The sequence below is a fragment of the Triturus cristatus genome, chromosome 11 (genome assembly GCF_964204655.1).
Source record: "Triturus cristatus chromosome 11, aTriCri1.1, whole genome shotgun sequence".
Classification (NCBI taxonomy): Eukaryota; Metazoa; Chordata; class Amphibia; order Caudata; family Salamandridae; genus Triturus; species Triturus cristatus.
Genome location: NC_140594.1, coordinates 836,356,959 through 836,377,304, shown reverse-complemented (window position 1 = coordinate 836,377,304; position 20,346 = coordinate 836,356,959). Strand labels below are relative to the sequence as shown.

Genomic DNA, 20,346 nt, shown 5'->3' with positions numbered 1-20,346 from the left:
CGGGTAATGTCCCGCTTGGCAACCAAGCAAGCGGCCCCCAGAAAGGCACGCTCAGCCCTAGGGCCCCCTACTTCCTCCATTAGCCCTAGTAACGCAACACGGGGCGTCGACTCCGTAGGGTGGTCCAGGACAGTGGACAGTACTTGACCCACCTCCTCCCAAATAGGCCTCCGCATCGGGCACTCCCAGCGACATGGAAAAATTCAGTTTCTGGAAGTGTGCAGTGTGTGCACACTGCTCGCGCATTGGAGCATACATGTTGTAAACTCCTCGGAGTGAGGTATGTCGCGTGCAGATAGTTGAACTGTACCTTACAGAGCCACACATAGATTGCCAGCTCCCTAGGTGCTATGCCAACCTCCCTCCAGTCCTCTCCATCCAGGTCTCCCACCCAGAATGCCCACCTCTGTCTGACCCTCTTGAGACCGTCCAGGGCGTGTATTACTAAGGAGCGATAAACCACTGATGTGGCCTCTTTACCTAGCTGCCCCAAGAAGAGCTTTGCCTCCAGCAGATTGTATTCCGGCAGGGACTCGTTTGTGAGCTAGCAAGGCATAGAGTAGTTGGAGGTTCTGAAAAAACTGCAAATTAGACAGTGGGTACTTAGCTTTTAGGTCCTGTAAGAATAGAATGCTCCCGCCCCTGTAAACATCTCCCAGGTACGAGATCCCAATGCGATCCCAAGGCAGAAAACCTTCCAGTGTTGAAAGTTGAACAAGTCCTGTTCCTCGCCACAGAGGAGTCATCTCAGTGAGGCGACGGCACCAACCAGTAAGGCTAAGGGCCGACCTCCAACAGGTGATGGATACCCGCGTGCACGAAGACCATGTACTCGGAAACGTCCCCCCATAGAGGAGATGGAACAAGCCATCCATACCCAGTGAATATATTTCGAACCTATAAGCCGGATCACCCATCTCCTGGTGTACCAGTCATTAATCAGCACCATGTGTGCTGCCAGATAGTATAGGTATAGATCTGATAAACCCAGGCCGCCGTCAAAAGGAGACTTGTGCAGTGAGTGAAATGCCACCTTGTGCCGACCCCCAGCCCACACAAGGTTAGTGATTTTAGCGGTCACAGAATGAAACCATTTTCATGGAATTCAATACGGATAATTACCCAACACGTACAAATAGCGCGGGAGGTAGGACATTTTAGTATTAAATGTAAAGATGCTCACACTGGACGTATAGGTGCTCCCTCATTGTCTCTTCAACAGTATGCATAACACTAGATTCTCTCAGTTGTAATCTTTTCTCTCTGTTTTGAACTCCTCTACAAATCATGGACATTTTCTTCAGTGTCTCAAGACTGGCCAAATTTCCCCATTGGTTAAAAAAAAAGTATTTGATTTATCTGCCATTATGAATTTTCACCATGGTATTGGTTTTCCTTATTTTGATACAATTATGGAGGCAGCATTTATTATTTAGGTAGAAGTTCATTTACAGTGGATAGCTTACACATGTGTTTTCAGTAAGGGTTCTGCTCACTTTCCAGTGACAGCTCCGCAACCATTCACACTATTTCTAATGTTCTCAGCATTCTAAGTAATCTGGGTATCTGCCTCTTAATCCTCACAAAGCTGTATGGTGTTCAGTTGCTGTGGCATAGTTATCACTAGCTTGGTTTGGATATCCATTTGGCAATTTGACCAAAGAGGATAAAACCTGTATACTAGAAGCCTTTTCTTTTTTGTTTTTTTAACTACTTTTATGCTGGGCTATGGGGTTTTCTTTCACACAGTCTGTGGCATGCTTATGGTGGGGTTTTCTTCAGATAGGTGCAGATGAAAAAGTAATTTCACTTGGTATGCTTGACTTTTGCTTCTGTATGAAGTATCTGAGGTTTACAAGCAGGCTTATTTGTGATTTTGTTTTACTATAGTTCCTGCTGATATGTTGTTGCTTGTCAGAATAATCTTTTCTGGGAGTTGGGACAGAGAATGAAGTTCACATACTCGTTGTGGGTATTCTTAGTCTATTGTTTTGTTGTTGAATTAAACTTACTAGTGCTTTATTGCTGGCAGGTGTTGGCTACACTGTATGTTACATTTGTAAAGTAGAAACTAAAAGATTTGTGTCTCTGCCCCTGTGGAAGTTCTCAGAACCGTTCAAGAGAAATCATTTTCATAACTTGTTTTTAATACTGGAGTAATTTATAAACCAACTTCAAACATTGCTTGCCCCCACTATGACAAACCAATGATTAACTCAGAGAAACTGTCACTTGCTCTCTAAGACCTATTCCATTCAATGTCAGAAGGCTTGCTGGAAAGGTGCTTGTCGTTGAGGCATCTACTGCTGCGCAGACCGATCTTCTGCTCAGACCGATCTTCTGCTCTTGTGTGTGATCGACAAGATCACTGGGCTTTCTGTTGCCACCCTTTGTTATGCTTGACTGCATTCTTGCAGTTTTTTGGGTGATGTGCATGTTAGTCATATGTATATGCCCTTTGGTGGGCCTCACCGTTTTGGTGAGAAGGCAGACTATGCACTGAAATGTTTCATACAAGATTGAACTTTGGCTCAATCCTTTGGACTGACTTCCCTTGCTTTCCAGTTTCACCAGCACTTCATCAACTGCATTTGATATACCCCAGGCATTTCTTTTTTGGTGGCAGCAGCATCCATTATCACTTTGCTGTCCTTCTGTTTGGTTTATCATGACATCAGGAAGGTGATATTTGTGGATGCAGCACAGCATCGTAGGTCGGGAACCTCTGTATTCTTGTAACTCGGTGACCTTCTGCTAATTGTGGGTATACTGCAGCTTTTGTTGACCTGCCTGCATACCATGCTCTTTCTGCTATTCAACCTAGGGTTTACAGTCACTCGCCGGAAGTTGCAGTTATGGCCTCCCAGAATTTCCTCTTCATTGGGGTGGAACTGGATATTGTCTCCGGCAAGGTCTTCCCTCTTTCCCCAGAAACATTGGGACGTTCATTCTAGGATGTTGATGTTTTGCGAGAGAGCTCTTATTCTAGCCCTAGCAGTGCTGTCCCTTTTGGGTCTGCTTGCCTTGTGCATGTTGCTGGTTCTCCACACTCAGTGACCTTTGCATGTAGTCTAGTGGCGCTTACGCTTTCACTGGGCCTTTTCTGCGGAGTCTTGATTTACAACAATTGGATTGTCCCAGAAGTGATTCAAGACCTGTGGTGTTGGCTTGTGACAGACCACCTCACCCGTGGACAGCTACTCTGTCCTCATTGGACCGACTCGTGATTTTGAAAGGTGCAAGCATCTAGCTGCATTGGAGATTAGAGGCTTGTCGTCTCCAAATAGAGCAGAAACCAAACCACATTTTGCTAGAGGTTTGGGCTATGTGCTTGCCTCTCAAGGCATTCTTGCCTGCCAACCATGTTAAGTCAGGTTTGGTCCAGATGAACAAAATAACTGCAATGCGATAGGCCAACAAACCGGGTGGCATGGGCATGTGTACCCTGGGTCTAGAAGCTATTCGTCTCCGGTCTAGGCTATAGGTTTACAATGTCTGGCTGGTCATGAACCATCTGAATAGGCTCCTGTATCCTACAGGCCGACTATCTCATTCAGTACTACCTTAGCAATCATGGGTAGTGTTTTCACATGGAGGAGGGTCAATCCACCTTTACCCTTCCGGTGGATCTCTTTGCCACTTCTAAGAAAACACACTGTCCGAAGTTCTGAGCCCTACAGTTCTCTCTGCAGGCATCCCCAGGAGATGCATTTTATTCGAGGTGAAACTTCCATCTTTACAATGTGTTTGCTTCCACCCCTCTGATTCCTCTGGTTCTGCAGAAACTGCCTCAGGACTTTGCACAGATGATCTTAATCACACCAGACTCGCTGCGAAGGATTTGGTACTTTGATATGCTCAGCCTGTCCCAGTGACCTTCTCTTCTGCATCCACAAAAGGCAGCCCCCCCCCCCACCCCTCGATGCCAGGGACAGAGTCTGAAACTGAATTTTCAGAGCCTTTATCTTCATGTTTGGGTGTAGAATGGACTGGAGTTCAACAGTACATTCTGAGCTCCTCTGACGAGATGGTGAACACAATCTTGTCAGTTTGTCAGCCCTTAACCAAATCCATTTTTTCAGGACTGTTTTCTTTCTTGGTTCACTGAGGAAGTTGCTGCCCCTCCTTAACACATGCTTGTCTAGTGTGTTTCACTTTGTGCTTTCCTTGGCCTGGCAAGGCCTGGTCATGGCTACTCCTAAGTTATCTGTGTGCTCTTTCAGATTTTCTTTGATTGCTGGATCAACTCTCATGCTCAAGTTTTCTGTTGCATTTTCTGATAGGGTTGACATATTTATGTTCCCCTTCTCCCTTTGTTATCTCTCCATGAGAGTTTAACCTGGTGCTCACATTCTCTATGGGTTTCCCCTTCGAGCTCATATACAGTTTTCTTTTGCAGCTGCTTACCTTGAACACTGTGTTCTCAATTGCCATTATCTCAGCTCGGTGTGTTACGGAACTGCAGGCTTTGTCTACTGGTCATCCCTTTAATTAATTTTTCACAGATAAACTTGTCTTTTGAACTAAGCCTTTCTTTCTGCTAAAGATGGTTACCTCATTTCGTGTGGGTCAGTGTATCACTTTACTGACATTCTGCCCATCTCCTCAGCCCACCAAAGAGGAGGAGAGACGGCACTGCTTGGATGCTCACAGAGCTCTCACGTTCTACATTGATAGGAGCAAGGAGTATTGGATTGATGATCAACTTTCCCTTAGCCAAGCTTGCTCCAAGAAAGGCAATTCAGAAGCAGGTGATTTTTTCACTGGGTTGTGCCGTGCAGCAAAATGTAAAACTTCAAAAAGAAACCTCCAGGGGGCGTGGTCTCGCCGTGCTGCAGAATGGCCGCACCGTAGGGGAGCACTGGCGGCCGAGCCAGGAATCCTGAAGCAATCCTCTGCTATGGAACCCATCTGGCCGTAACGCCGCGGGCAAGTTTCCCTGTGGACATCGGCGACACAGAGCTGCGGATGACCCGAACTGGCAGCGTACCTGGTGCGCGCCTGAGAAGATCACCAGACGTTCACTGCGGAGAGCCTGCTAGGTACCTTGGTGACATCAGCCCTGTGGGAGCCGGACGGATGAGCCTGCGGTGCGAGGTGGAGTGAGTTCTGCGGCAGCCGGGCTTGCACCCTCCGGACACATCAGCATCCTCTCTGGAGACCGCGGTAAGGAGTTGGGCCGCGATGCGAGGGGACGAAGATTTTGCGGTAGAGGCGCTGCAAATACGCCACAGAGCGCCCGGTGTGTAATATCATCCATGCCTCTCCACACAACTGTGCTGCCTCCCCCCCCCCCCCCCCACCCTGGGGAAAGACAACAATATCCTGCACTTATCACCCCTGGAGGCACGGGGTGTCGGACTCTGCAGAGGGCGTAGGCCGGACAGCTTGCCGTGACCTCACCCCGCCTTAGCATGGAGCTAGGTTTTCTTACATAGGTATTTGACGCAGCATGCCGCCTACAACCCATTCCGGGCCAGCCGCTCTTGGTAAAGGAGGTAAGTAACTGCCTTAGATCCACAAAGTGTATATAGTAGAAAAGTCCGTCAAGCAGCTTGTATACATGAAGCAGGGAGCCGAAAACCTGTCTTCTACGGCTGATGGCTATAGAGTCTGCTTTTTACAGAAAGGAGGGGATGAAAACCACAGACCCCAAGTGGAAGAAAACACAAAAAAGACAAAACATTACCCAGCCTCCTCCCCTACCCCGCCTCTCTCCCGGTGAGCAAAAGACAAGATAAAAGGCACCTGTGTTTGCAGATACTATCCAGTGTGATAGGTGACAGTAGTATGGGGACTCGGAACAGACCTGAGAACGTGAGCGCTATTCACCCTCATGCCCTTCAGGAGTCCGTTCCAGAATCCGGAGATAGATGGGACAGAACAACTCCCGGAATTCCGTGGATAGAATAGAGATAAAGGGGGCCCAGATCTTGGCGTAGTCAGACCTGGTCCCTAATGTAGCCATAGACCGCCTCTCCATGCCCAAAAGATACCACAACTGATGCAGCCACTGTGTATGTTCCTGGGTCCTGTCAGTTTTCCACCCTGCCAAAAGTACCCGGTGTACGGCATTCAGCGCTAGAGCAATCTGTCTGCCTTTGGTTGAGCGCAGAGGGAAGGTCGGTGCATTCGGCAAACCCAGGATGGTGTAAGCAGGGAGTCTGAGAATGGTGGTGTCGAAGGCTTTATTGATCTTGAGAGGATATTTTCCCAATATCTCGTGAGCTTTGGGCAGTTCCATAGCAAATGAAGGAGGGTACCCGGGCTACCACAACCGCGCCAGCAGAGTTCATCGCATTGAGAGTTCCACTTGGTCAAACGGGCCGGTGTATAGTAAGATACAGTTTTAAATGCAGTTTCGGTGTGGCCCATGGAATGTGAGATGTGATGTGTTCTGTGGAAGATATCCTCCCATTTCTTGTCAGACAGGGTACGACCTAATTCCGCCTCCCACCGTCTCTGGTTCGAACCCTCACTGGGCTCTGATTGAGAAGTGAGTATATTTCAGAGATGAGTTTGCGGTCATCCTTATTATAGACCAGCCGCCTTTCAAAAGGCCGCATCGGACTAACCGCCAAGGGACGTATTGCGGGACCAGTTATCCAGTGCAGCATTTGACTATGTAAAAAGAGGTCTGAACCTACAAGGCCGTAATCCTCTTGAAGCTGCGTAAAGGAGATTGGACCCTGGAGGTCAAACAAATGCCCCAAACACTTACACCCGCCCTCCAACCACCGCTTGCCCGCCCCTTTATCCATCCCAGGAGGAAAATCAGGGTTTGAAAGATTGGAGACATGGGAGAGGGGAATGTCGTAAGATCCGCTCGTGTAGACACCCTGTCCCAGGTTAGCATAGTGGGGTGCGTGACTGGCGAGGAGTATAGCCCCCAGGAACGCGAGGACTTGGTTAAACAGGCCTCTCTCCAAATATGGTGTCCTGCCACCGTCTGGTCCATGAAAATCCAGTACTTCTGTCATGGGACGGTTCCATTCTATGAAGTAACGCAACAGCGAGGCCTGGAAGCAGCGTGTGATGTTGGGCAAGGCCAAGCCGCCCTCCTTCTTAGGGCGCCGTAGGAGAGTCTTATGTAGCCTGGGGAAATCGGACCCCAAACAAAACGTTCAATCTCAGTTTGCATGTGAAGGAGCGAATTCGGTTGGGGCTGCAAGGGGAGCGTTTGAAAGAGATTCAAGGCCCATGGTAGTACATTTATTTTAACCGCGGCCAGCCTCCCAAGTCACGACAGTGGCAGGCGCCGCCAATGGGCTAAATCCGTTCTAATGCGAGAGAGCAGTGTATTGTAGTTCACTTCCAACGTCTTGGCCAGACGTTTATGAAGGACCAACAATAGGTACGTTATACCTTCAGAAACCCAGTCAAAGTCAAATTGGGCTCGCAAGGCGTCTAACGTCACTTGCGTAGCAGTGAGATTAAGCACCTGCGACTTCTATAAATTTATTTTAACGCTAGAGACCTGGCTGAATTCCTGCAGATCTGCCATGATCGCCGGGATGGAAGACGGAGGACGGGCCACCGAGAAAATAACCATCGCCGTAAAGGCTAATTAGTTGAGAGTCAGGCCCAAACGGGTTGTCCTGCACCTGTGGGTTGTCTCAGAGTCGCTGGGCAAAGGGCTCCAATATATAGGGCGAAGAGCAAGGGGGAGAGGGCAGCCCTGCCTGGTCCCCCTCCCCACCGAGAAGTCGCCCGAGAGTATTCCATTTACCCGGACCACAGCTACGGGAGAGCTATAAATGCTTGCCACCCATTTGCGAAACTGGACACCCAGGCCAAAGCGGTCCAGAGTGGCAAACCGATATGGCCAATGCACACGGTCAAAGGCTTTCTCCACGTCTACCACCAGAAGTAAAGCCTCCTCCTTAGACCGGTGTACTTTGTCAATTAAGTGGCAAATCCTTTTGGTGTTATCCCCGCACTGCCTATTCGGAATGAAACCGGACTGGTCTGGTTCGATCAAGCCAGGCATCAGAGGGTTTAAACTATGTGCCAGGATGCTAGAGAATAGTTTTGTGTCGCTGTTCAGCAAAGAAATCTGCCGATATTAGCTGCAGAGTTCCGGGTCTTTTCCCGGTTTGGGGATCACCGAAATGGTTGCTAGCAGCATGGAATCCGAGAGAGTGCCCGTGTCCGCAAAAGAGTTGAACAGACGTGTGAGCAGTGGAGCCAGTCTGGTGCTGTAGGTCTTCTAGAAAAGAGCACTGAAGCCGTCTGGACCCGGTGCTTTCAGGGGGTTTCAGACGAGCTTTAGCAGAGATCACATTGTCAATCCATATAGGGGCCTTCAGTCCCTCAGCTTCTGTGGGCGGGAGTGATGTGACCGCTGCGCCTAAGAGGTACCCACTGGGGTCCAGAAGGTTAGAGGGCTCAGCGCAATAGAGAGTCTCGTTAAAGGACAGGAAGGCCACCGCTGTCCCGGCATCATCCATGATTTCGAGCCCCTGTTCCACCCTCACTGCTTTCACGGACTGGGCTGCTGCTGACTGCGAAGACCATAAACTAGCATGCGGCCTCCCTTATTTGAGCCCACATAGTATTTGTGCTTCAGCCGCAGTACTACATATTCGGCCCGATCGAGGTCTAGCCTCTTCAGCTGGAGCCCTTCCTTCTCCAACTGGCACCAGACTCTGGTCAGGTTAATGTGTGCGTGATCTGAGAGGGATCGGTCCTCGATGGTAGCATCGCTGGTGCATGCCCAAGCCGCCCGAGTGACTAGAAAGTGGTCAAGGTGGGCATACGTCTTGTGGGCTGCTGAGTAGTAGGAATAGTCTTTTACATCAGGGTGCAAGCAACGCCAGGCGTCCTTGATCCCACAGTCGTCCAGCCAGTCTCTACCACTGCTAGATAGTGCTCCCGTCCTGCCAGATCTCGAGCTAGAACAGTCCAACCCAGCATCTATAACTAGATTTAGGTCACCCCCCCACTACCACCAGGGAATTGGGTGTATGAAGGACCTCGGCCATTGCATCCGTCAAATTCCTCTTGGTGCTTATTGGGAGAGTAGATGGAGGCCATTGTGGTGTAGGAGGACCCTGTGCGCAACCTGCAGTAAGCACACATCACCTCCTGCCTGGTCGAGCAATGAAAGCACAGCCTTCCGCTTAGTGGGGTTGTTGAGACCCTGGGCGTTAAAGCTAACTACCTTGACCTCCATCGATGGTGGAAGGACCATCGTAAGCTGTGACTAAAGTTGTGTGGCCTGTGTAGGGGGACAGAGTACTGCAAGGACCACGTGGGACAAGCAAACTGACAGCCCCCAAGGGAGAAAAAGATCACCGGAGAGAGGACCCATCCCAACCCATAACAAGAAAAACAACCCCAGAGACAGTGAATCAACAAAGTGGGCAAGCCCACAAAGTCCATCTCGAAGCTGGTCATCAGTAAGTGGAGTCCGCCAAGGGAATGAGGGTGCCTCAATTCAATAGAGAGAGAGAAAAAACCTGCTCCCGCCGGACCTAAAGAAGATAGAACAAACCCAACAGCACGTTGTCATTAGAGTCCAGGGTATCCCCCTCTGCGCCAGCCAGAGTCCACAGAACAGCTGACTGCTCCTGAAGTATTGTGGCGGGATCAGGGCGGAGACTGGGGCTTCTGTGTGCCCGACTCTATGGCGTCCGGCTGGGAAGGCAAGTCGTCAAGATTGAAGTTGATTCATGATTGGCTCCTGAGGCGGAAAGCCGGGAGCAGGGGCTACTTACTTTAAATTTTACTGTGCTTGAATACTGTGTTTTTATCTGGCACCTTTACTCACCTGCATCTCTTGGCTCGCCACGAACAGCGCTACTCGCTGCAACGATCCCCTTATCTCTCCCGCCATTCCCGAGGGCGAGGCGAGACACGCCCCCTCGGTTGGCCACGCCCCCCGCCATACCTTTAAATTGAGCGCGTCGCGGCCAGGCTTCGCATTCATGATTGGCTCCTGAGGCGAAAAGCCGGGAGCAGGGGCTACTTACTTTAAATTTTACTGTGATTGAATACTGTGTTTTTATCTGGCACCTTTACTCTTCTGCATCTCTTGGCTCGCCACGAACAGCGCTACTCGCTGCAACGATCCCCTTATCTCTCCCGCCATTCCCGAGGGCGAGGCGAGACACGCCCCCTCGGTTGGCCACGCCCCTCCAACCTCTTGGCCCACCGGCATAAAACATGTGTCTGGCCAGGAAGCGCAGCGGACGAGCGCAGCGGGCGCGACTTTTGCGCGCCGAAGGCGCGCCTAAGGCAAGCCCGTCTGCGCCCGTCCGCGGCCGGACGGGGCTAGGGGCACGATTCCATGCTAAAACTACGTCTTATTCTGCCAAGGACCTTATTGCCTTCCAAGGCCATTGGCCACTCCCGGATCCCATCCGCCCTCTGATTTCCTCACTAGGCCTTGCTCCTTCTTCCCCCACTGCACCCTATCCCCTGCAGCTCGTCCCCCCGTCACCTTGCCCCCCCTCCCTTGACCCCCCCCCCTCCCTTGACCCCCCCCCCCCCTGCTCTCCGGCACTGTCTATTGTCCTACTCAATACCAGGTCAGCGGTCAAGCACCACCACGAGCTGTTTGTCTTACTCGACTCAGAGAAACCTGACATTCTGCTCCTGACCGAAACCTGGTACTGTGATTCTTCCCTCCCTGTTCTCTTGGCCACCCTACCCCCTTCCTATGTGGCCCTGCGGGCCGACCGTCCGACTGGCAAGCCTGGCGGTGGGGTCGCCCTAATCGCTCGGTCGGAGTTGAACTTTCAACAACTCCCTTTTCCCCCTATTCCCCCTGCTGACTTCCTGGCTGTCCGCTCTTTCATTTTCCCCCCCCCCATAACTTGCCTCCTTATGTACCGCCCTCCTCAGCCCTCGCCCTTATTCTTGCCGGCATTTCAGGACCTGTTGGCTAACCTGGTGGTCAACTACACCTCGGTCTTGGTGCTAGGGGACTTCAATTACTGGCCCTCAGACCCACACGAGTGCTCAGCCTCTAAAGAATTTACAGATTATCTTTCATCCCTCAACTTTGTGTCACACATATCCGTCCCCACTCATTCCCATGGGCACACACTGGACCAGGTCTGGTCCCTTAACCTCCCTGTGGCCTCGGCTGCGGTCTCGCCGTGCCCATGGTCTGACCATACCCTCATCTCCCTCTCCATCCTCCGAAACCTGATGCCCAAAACCCAGCACACCAAACACACCTGGGCGCGGAATTGGAATAGACTGGATTATCCCTCCTTGACCTCCTCACTCTGCAACTCCACTCCCATTCTCGCGGGCTTATCATCCGCCTCTCAAGCCAAGGCCATTAACACCTGGCTGGCTGGAGGCTGCGACTCAGTGGCGCCCTTACGCCGCATTTCCATCCGCCGACCTAAGGACTCCAATAGATGGTTCGACGACCACCTAAAAGATCTCAAACTGAGCGCCCGTCGGGCGGAGAGGCAATGGAGGATAAATTACAGTCCCTTATCAAAAACCCACTTCTTATCAACACTGGCCAAATACAAAACAGCAATCCTGGCTGCAAAAACCTCCTACTTTTCTTCTAAAATAACTTCTGCAAAAAACAAACCCAGGGAAATCTTCGGCATAGTGAATGACCTGGCATTCTCAGACCGAACCTCGTCCCAAATTCCTCCTTCCCAGCCTCTCTGCGACCAACTTAATACCTACTTCTTAGAGAAAATTGCTACCATCAAGACCAACATCCCACCACCCTCGTCTGCCTTCATTGATACCTCCCCCCCTCCCGTCCTACGTCCTTTTACCTCCATCCCCCCCTCTCACTCAGGACTCTTTCTTAGAGATACTTCCCAAAGTGAAGTCGGGGTCTCCTGCGGACGTCTGCCCGGCACGAGTCCTGCAGCAAATTTACCTCTGCTGCCCTGACCCTCCCATCGCCTTCCTCAACAGCTCTCTGGCACAGGGCGTAGTGCCCTCTGTGCTAAAGGCAGCTACAATAGTGCCCATCCTGAAAAAACCTGGCGCGGATCCTTCCATCTTGGCCAACTACCGCCCCATCTCCCTGCTACCCTTCCTGGGAAAGGTGATGGAACGCCACGTCACCGCGGCACTTAGCGCCCATGTCGAGGCAAATGGAGGATTGGCATCCTGCCAAGCCGGGTTCCGCCCCAGGCATTCGACCGAATCAGTCGTGGTCGCAGTCTTAGACAAACTCAGAAGGGGCATGGATGAGAACAAACACCAGGCACTGGTCCTCCTTGATCTCTCCGCCGCCTTTGACACGGTGGACCATACCATCTTACTTACCCGTGTCAGGGCGGCTGGTATCGGGGGATCAGCTCTGGTCTGGCTCTCCTCCTTTCTGCGGGACCGCACTCAGGCGGTTCGGCTAGGCGACTTCACGGCCACCCCTCTCCCTGTCACTTGCGGTGTTCCCCAGGGTTCCTCTCTCTCTCCGTTGCTTTTCAATCGCTATATCTTTCCTCTCATTTTCGCACTCCAACAGCTGGAGGTCACCGTTTATAATTACGCGGATGACCTCCAGCTCATCTTTGATCTCTCCCCCTCTCCTCTTTCTGTCTCTAACTTCCAGTCAACTATGACTTTCATCAGGGACTGGATGAACCACAACCACCTTAAGCTGAACCCGGATAAAACCGAGCTAGTTCTCACTGGTGGTTCATCCAGCCCCTGGAACTCTTTCTTTTGGCCCCCCTCTCTCGGTCCCGCACCTACCCCTTCCACCACGGTCAAAACGCTCGGTGTCAAAATAAACAACCAGCTCACTCTCCATTCACAAATTAGTTCCGTGGTATCCTCTTGTTTCCTCACTCTCCGCACGATCCGCACTGTTTCCCGTTTTTTTTCCCCCCAGGCGCTTAAGATCATCATGGCCACACTAGTGATATCGCGACTGGACTACGCAAACGCTCTCTACCATGGTATCCCCGCGTACTGCTTGCGTAGACTCCAGATTATCCAGAACCAGGCAGCTCGGCTGGTGTATGGCCTTCCTCGATATCACCATTCCACCCCCCTTCTCAGGGAGCTTCACTGGCTCCCTGTAAAAGAACGCTCCCTTTTTAAGATCGGCTGCATGGCCTTCCAGGCCCGTCAGGGCACTGCCCCCGCTTTTATCTCTTTATTAATCAATCCGTATGTACCTGCAAGAGCACTTCGGTCTTCCTCTAAGTCCCTTCTTCTGACCCCTCGTTTCACACGTAAAAAGTGGGGCGGGGCCAGCTTTTCCACCCTGGCTCCAACGTTTTGGAACTCACTCCCTGACCATCTCCGCTTTGCTACTCAGTACCTCCCCTTTCGTAGAGATTTGAAAACGTTCCTCTTCAGCCAGGCCTTCCCCTCTTAAACTCTCTTAATATCTCCTCTTATCTTTTCTTCTGGTCTTCTCCCTCAGTTGCCAATTCCCCTAGCGCCAAGAAACCGCAAGGTGTACGCTGCGCTTTAGAAATATTTTTTTAATTAAGTTGAGTACTTTGCAGGCTTCGGTCATTGAGTAGACTTGGTGTAGCTTCCATCCAATACGAAAGATGAGGCGGAACGGGTGACCCCAGACATACGATATGTTCTGTGAACGAAGGTGGATTGTGATGGGGCGGAAATCTCTTCTCTTTTGCAGGCTTCCAGGTCTTGAAACAGTTGGGGAGAGTGGTCCCGAAAGCGTAGAGGCTGGCCCGTGCGGGCCGCCTTGAGAATCGCCTCCTTCACCGTGAAGTCGTGCACAAATACGAGAGTGTCTGCAGAGGGCCAATTAGGTTGACGCAGTGGGCCTACACGGTGGCAGCGATTGATCTCGACACAGGATTCTGCCAATGCATTCCGAACAGCATGGTAAAGGTCCTGAACATAACCCACCAGGTCTTCTCCTTCTGTCCCTGTTGAAACTGCACGGATCCGGATGTTGTTTCCCCCTGATCTATTCTCTACGGAGTGCGATTGAAGATCCAGGTGCTGGTCTCGCAGCCGGAGGATTTGTTGCTGAAGTGCTGCGATCTCTTCATCTCTGGCAGCCGTTGAGTCCTTAAGGGAGGCCACCCGCTTCCCACAGCATCCACATCCTTCCGGACCTCCCGCAGGTCTCCCTGTAAGTCTGTTCTAATGGCCAGGATGTCTTCTCCCTGGGAGGCGAACAAGGCCTCCAGGAACTCCCTGGTGACCACAGCGTCTGGACTCTCTCGACCTGAGAGCGCAGTAGATCCTGTGGCGTTCACCCGCCGACTTCAGGAGGAGGTCAGGGACGGATCTCTTTCTTGCCTTTAGCTGCCGCCATCGCGGATTCTGGAAGCTGACCCTCTCAGGAGTCAGAGACGGGCTCGAAGGAGAGGGTGTGCGAGCCCCAGGAGGTTACCAAGCGAAGGAAGAGGCGTGCTGGTACTCAGAGTAAGCTCCGTTCACACCCGGGTCCACTATGTGGAATGGCGTGTCCCTGCGATAGAACAGGATCCCGGGCCCCCTCTCAGCATGCGGCAGTAGCGGGCATCAGGCCTGGCAGTGTTCTCATGGGCATCCAACTCCCAGGGACGTCAAGGTCTGGGCCTGCATAGCACCGGTGCCCCCCCCAGATCCCCCTCCCCACTGACCACCAGCACCACCGCGTCTGTCGTTCGGGAAGGCCCAGATCGTCAGCCAGACTCTGTGCAGCTCGTCGGGCCCTCTGTGTGAGGAGGGAGCGTAGCCGATGGGGAGAGCTTCCAGTGCCGCTATGTCAGTAATCCGCTTCAGGCACAGTGGAGTTCTCGGAGGTGGGGGGGGCACCTTCCAAATCACCCCCGTAGTGGCTGGCTTCCGGAACACGCTTCCACAAAGCACCATTGGCTCGGAGAGGCCGTTGCCTGGGGCCCTGCAGAGACACCCACAGTAGAAAGGGGAGGCCGGGGGGGGGGGGGCACCAGCCCTCACCCACACGACCCCCAGACAAAGCAAGGCAAGAGGTTCAGGCAATATGCAGGGGGGAGCCTGCTGTGGGCTGGCTGCAATTTGCTGAAAACCCTGCCAGTCTGGGACAGACATGTGGGACCGGCAGTACAGGGAGGGTGAAACTGACACCCAAGCAGTCCAACACCGACACAGCAACAGGGGCGGAGGCCCGACGTCCCCCGAGGCTCATGCACAAATGGCGCGCCCTGCGATCCCTCCAGCCCCAGGTGGGCTGCCCCCAAGAGACACAGCCCAGCAAAGCCCAGCACAGCAGCCGACGGGCCAAAAAAGCTCACCGTCACCTTCAAACGTTGCTGGGTTCAGCGGTACGCTGGACGAGTCCCTTCCTTTGCGGGGCGCCGGGCAGGCCACACTCTGCAGGATCACCACGTGCAGCAGGCCTCGCCACAGCTCCAGGAAGGCAGAGAGCAGCCGCGGGATCCTGCCAAAGGTCGCAGGTAGGAAGGGCAGCAGAATTTCTCCAGGGCCCGCGTGTGCAGGTGGCGCAGGCTAACAGCTCTCTCCGGAGCGCGGTCGTACTCCTCGCCGCCACCTGGCCTTTCACCATCCACTGGCAAGCGAGAAGATCAGCACACGGTTCTGGCCTAGGGCTCCGGGGGTACACTTCGATGCTGGCGGGGGCTCCGGTGTCCGACGTATTATGTGCTTTTGAAAATGTAGTCCGCTCACTCCGTCATCTTGGCCACGCCCTCTTCTCCCTTTTTTAAACAAAAGAAGTTGCTTTGTTGTTCAGGAGCACTGATGTTGCTAAAGTTGCCAACCGTCTTGTCTTTTTACATGTATGCCATTCTTCTCCAATGTCATGGAATGATACCAGATCATTATATCAAGGCTTTATCTGTAGCGATGTCTGCCTGTGTTCACGAGAAGCACTGCGGCTATCCTGGCAATGGAGGGACCCTCGCCATGGCTGACGCTCCGCCACCCAGCCTTCATGGCGGGTTGTTAGCTTGGAGATTCCACTGCCCCAAGGGATAACTCCCAGTTGTCAATGTTATGGGTAAGGGTAACACAACCTAATTGAGGAGTTGGTGTGTGTGGGGGGGTGTTTGTTGCGGGGAAGTTAAATAGGTACTGTTCAATGCATATTAAAAGTTGTTGGCTTAACGTCTTGCACATACACCATTTCCACTACTGCACGCCTGTACGTGACACAGCACGTACCACCACATAACCAACATAGCAATCCGCCACTGCTCCTGATTGCAAGGATGAATAGGGCAGCTGTGGTTAAACTAGTCACAGGGAACATAAGGGGTCTCAGTGACGGCAGGAAGATCCACCTAGTTCACGCTGACACAAATAGACACAAAGTCGATATCTGCCTACTCCAGGAAACTCACCTAGTTAGCAACACTCTCCCTACCTTACTTACCAGGGACTGTCCCACTCATCAATATATTCCATTTACGCAAGAGGGATCTGCTTCCTTATACGCAGGGGCCTGGCCTGGAACACCACCCACAGCATTGGCGACAACGAAGGTAGATATGTCATACTGGCAGGCACACTCTACAATCACCCTGCAACCTTCGCCATCGTTTATGGACCTAAGGTTGATGATCCTGACTTCTTCGTTAAGGTATGGCACTTAATTACTGGCGCTGGCCCACAGACAGTACTCTGGTGTGGTGATTTCAATGTCCCGCTGGATGATGCGCTAGACAGAGTTGGCAGCTCCAGGCAACCCCACCCCCAAGCAGCCTCAGCACGATAACTGTAGACAACAACCTCACTGATATTTGGCGAGTTACACACCGCGACAGACGCAAAGGCGCATGCTTTTTACTGCAACACAAGGCATAGTCTAGGTTTGACTATTGTTTTGCAACTAGAAATGGCTGTCCTGGCTGCCAACAGTTGCCCACTTACCACATATTCTTTGAGAGCACACCCTTGTGCATTTGGACCTCCAGCCTCCTCATGCTCTCCCTAGCACATTCCTGTGGAGATTGCCTCAGGGTCACGGTTTTCAAAGAAGAGGTTACTTTGAACAAAATACTGGCTTGGTCGATTCACCAGCCGTGCTTTGGGATGCATTCAAAGCGGTCATACGCCAAACAGCACGGTGTCCTTAAAGCCATTTGAGGGACGATCTCGAAATTGACATTATAAGATCCCGGGTCTAGTGGGAAGAAAGGTCATGGTAGGTTCTGCGTCCACGGGGTTGGTCCTTACGTCTAACAGAAGGAGAATTCGATGGGAAAAGCTTGCCACTAATCAAGGAAAAGTCGCAGAATTATACTCCAGGTTAATCCCCATTTTGGAGGTAGTGTGTACTTTAATGGGAAATTCTATCGCCAAAGACACTTATGAGTTATTGCGTTTGGCGCACGATGACTTAATAAAGTCTCTGGCTGAAGTCTTCTTCTGTCCACTTAAGAAGGGGGGGGGGGGCACTAATCGCCAGACCTGGTATAATGTTGCTTGCCGTAAGGCGAAATCAGACCTTTTAATCGCCATTAAGGAAGGCAATAGCCGAGTTGAGATCAAGGCTAGGAGGAGGGAGTATAAGCGATTGATTTTTAACGCTAAGATTGAGTGGGATCAGGAGAAGTGGGAGGACCTTACTAAATCATTAGCCCATAGGGACTCCCGCAAATTCTGGAGAATTGTAAATACTGGCTCAGAAGATCTTCCATCGGCTATAGAACCTAACATCTCAGCTGAATCCTGGAAGGAGCATTTCTGGTCCCTTTATAGGGTGGAGGCTGGGGTCCCCGGTGAATTACCACCCACTGTAACACCATGTCATTCTGGAGACCATTTTACGGTGACTGAAATTAGAGCAGCAATTTCTGCCTTACCCCTTGGCAAGGCTCCGGGTTTGGATGGCCTCCCCGGGGATCTCTTTAAACAGGAACCAGACGTTTGGGCACCATATCTATTGTCTATGTTTAATGCTATTCTGGGGGGGCATGGAGGTGCCTAGTACTTGGCTGGGCGCAGAGATTGTGCCGGTCTTTAAAAAGGGGTCACCTCTGCTCCCAGCCAACTACAGGCCCATTAGCCTTATAGATGTCTCCCAGAAGTTGTTTGGTAGGCTGTTTCTTCATCGCCTCCAAACTTGGATTGATGACTTTTCCATCCTTAGCCCCTATCAGGCAGGATTTAGGAAGGGGGTTTCGACTACAGACCAGGTGTTCCGCTTGAACCTTATTTACTGGAAGACCGCAATAATCGAGGGTGGCAGCTTGTACACGGTTTTCGTGGACCTGCGTGCTGCCTTCGACTTAGTCCCAAGAGCAAGACTCTGGTCCGTCTTGGCGGACCTGGCCATACCGCAAGATATCCTTTCCATTTTGATAAGACTGCACATGGGAAATTTTGCACGTGTGAGGTGCGGTAGGAATGGGGTACTTACGGATAGATTTCCGGTTGACAGGGGGGGTAAGACAGGGCTGTGTCCTCGCTCCGACCCTGTTTGGCCTCTTTGTCAACGGGGTTATCGACCACCTGCTGGGGGTGGCCGACTTCGACGCACCAAAACTCAATGGCAGCAGGGTGCCCGCTATAATGTTTGCGGATGACACCCTGCTGCTGTCTGAGTCCCCCATGGGAATTCAACGAAGTTTAGATGGATTTTCGACCTTTTGTACTCAGCGGGGTCTAGAGATCAATGCATTGAAGACGAAATACATGATTCTCAACCCCCCAAATTCCACCCGGCCTAATCCCATCATAGGCACTCAGAAGTTGGAGAGAGTATGTACATTTGAGTATTTGGGAGTCACCATTAATTAAACAATGTCCTGGGACACCCATCGTAACAAGGCCAATTTGAGACTTGTTCAATTAACTGGAGGTATCTGTAGGTTGAGGAATACTTCGTCCTTTAAACCTTTGACCCCAGCCCTACAAATTTATAAAATGCAAGCGCGTGGGGCAGTAGTATACGGCGGGGAACTGTGGGGCCACACCTCTACACAGAACTTACTAGTCACTAAAAACAATTTTATTAGGCAGCTGGCAGCCCTTCCAACAAGTACACCTCTTTTGCCGTTGAGGCTGGACCTGGGATTGAGACCCATTAGTGAAGAGCTGGCACTCAAACCGCTGACTTTCTGGCGTCGATTGTGGGCTAGGCCAGAACTTGCAACATATAGGTCTGAACTACAAGAGATTTTAACTCTGCCAAAAGCCGCTCTTATCCCATGGTTATCCTATGTGAAAAAGACATGTGAGAATCTGGGACGGCCGGAGCTTTGGCGAAACCCAGGGAGTGCGTGCTGTAGGATCCCTAGGAAACTCCTGGTAAAGGAATTTTATGAATTTAAATTATCAAAACTTATAGGGGCTACAAAGGAGGGGTCTCTTACTAACTTATTTATTAAAATGAAAGATGTGTACCACCAAGAGTGTTCTTGACAATAGCAGCCCGGTCTTCACCAGAAAATTGTTCCTTCAGTGGAGACATAACTCACTCCCACTTGGGTCATTTACGAAGCAGTGGTCCAATCCCCCCTCATCAGAGCAATGCTCACTATGCACCCAAACCCGGGAGGATGACCTACATATGATCTTTTTCTGTAAAGCATACCGTAGACCCAGAAATTATTGGCTTGTTCCCCTTCTTAAGAACCTGGGTCTTGGGCATTATCTACATGCATACAGAGTGTTAAAAACAGATCTTTCGCCCCCGGTTGTGTTTGCGGTAGCTAAATTTTTAAGAGCAATGTGGCACATTCGAGCAAGACATATAAAGCAGGTTGAGGCTGGGGATAATAGAACTATTGAATGAATTGTATTTTGCACCATGTTGTTATTTATGCTCCTTCTCAAAATGTCATGTGCTTTTTATTCGAATGTTAACTCTATTTTAAATGTTTTTATTGTTGTATATCTTTTATGATCTAAAACGGTCGAAATAAAGATTATAAAGAAAGAAAGAAATTGAAATTTCCACACTTGAAGCCCACTTCTACTGCTCGAACGACCCCAGCACTTTGGTCAACATATGCAACAGGATGTTGGCATATCAAGACGAGGCGTTGAGGGAAACTCGCTTCCTGGGGAGACCCAGGCTCATAGATATGGCGAAGGAGACCGTCCTGGCAAAACTCTGGCCAGGCCACTCCAGAGGCCTCTCACCTTATCCTACATCCCTGACCTTCTTAACTCAGAGGGCCAGAACTGTTACTCTACCACAGAGCTTCTACAAATTATGGTTGACTTCTTCCTTCATCTTTACTCCACTTTCTAGTCAGCAGCACCTCCAAGCTTACAGGCCTATTTAGACGCCATTGAATTGGTATGGCTATCAGATGTGCAGTGAGACATTTTGGACTCTCCCATCACCACAGAGGAAATACAGCAAGCAATTGCCAGTCTCTCCCCTGATAGGGCTCCTGGTCTGGATGGACTAACAACCACCTTTTTATAAAGAATACTCCCAAATTTTAATTCCCAAAATTCTGGACATCTACCAAGACGCTCTGA

The 20,346-nt window shown here is 51.1% G+C and overlaps 1 protein-coding gene across 1 annotated transcript in view; it reads left to right on the top strand.

Moving 5' to 3' along the window:
- ATP6V1H (ATPase H+ transporting V1 subunit H) overlaps positions 1-20,346 on the top strand; it is a 187,760-nt gene that overhangs the window by 57,767 nt on the left and 109,647 nt on the right. The window lies entirely within an intron of this gene.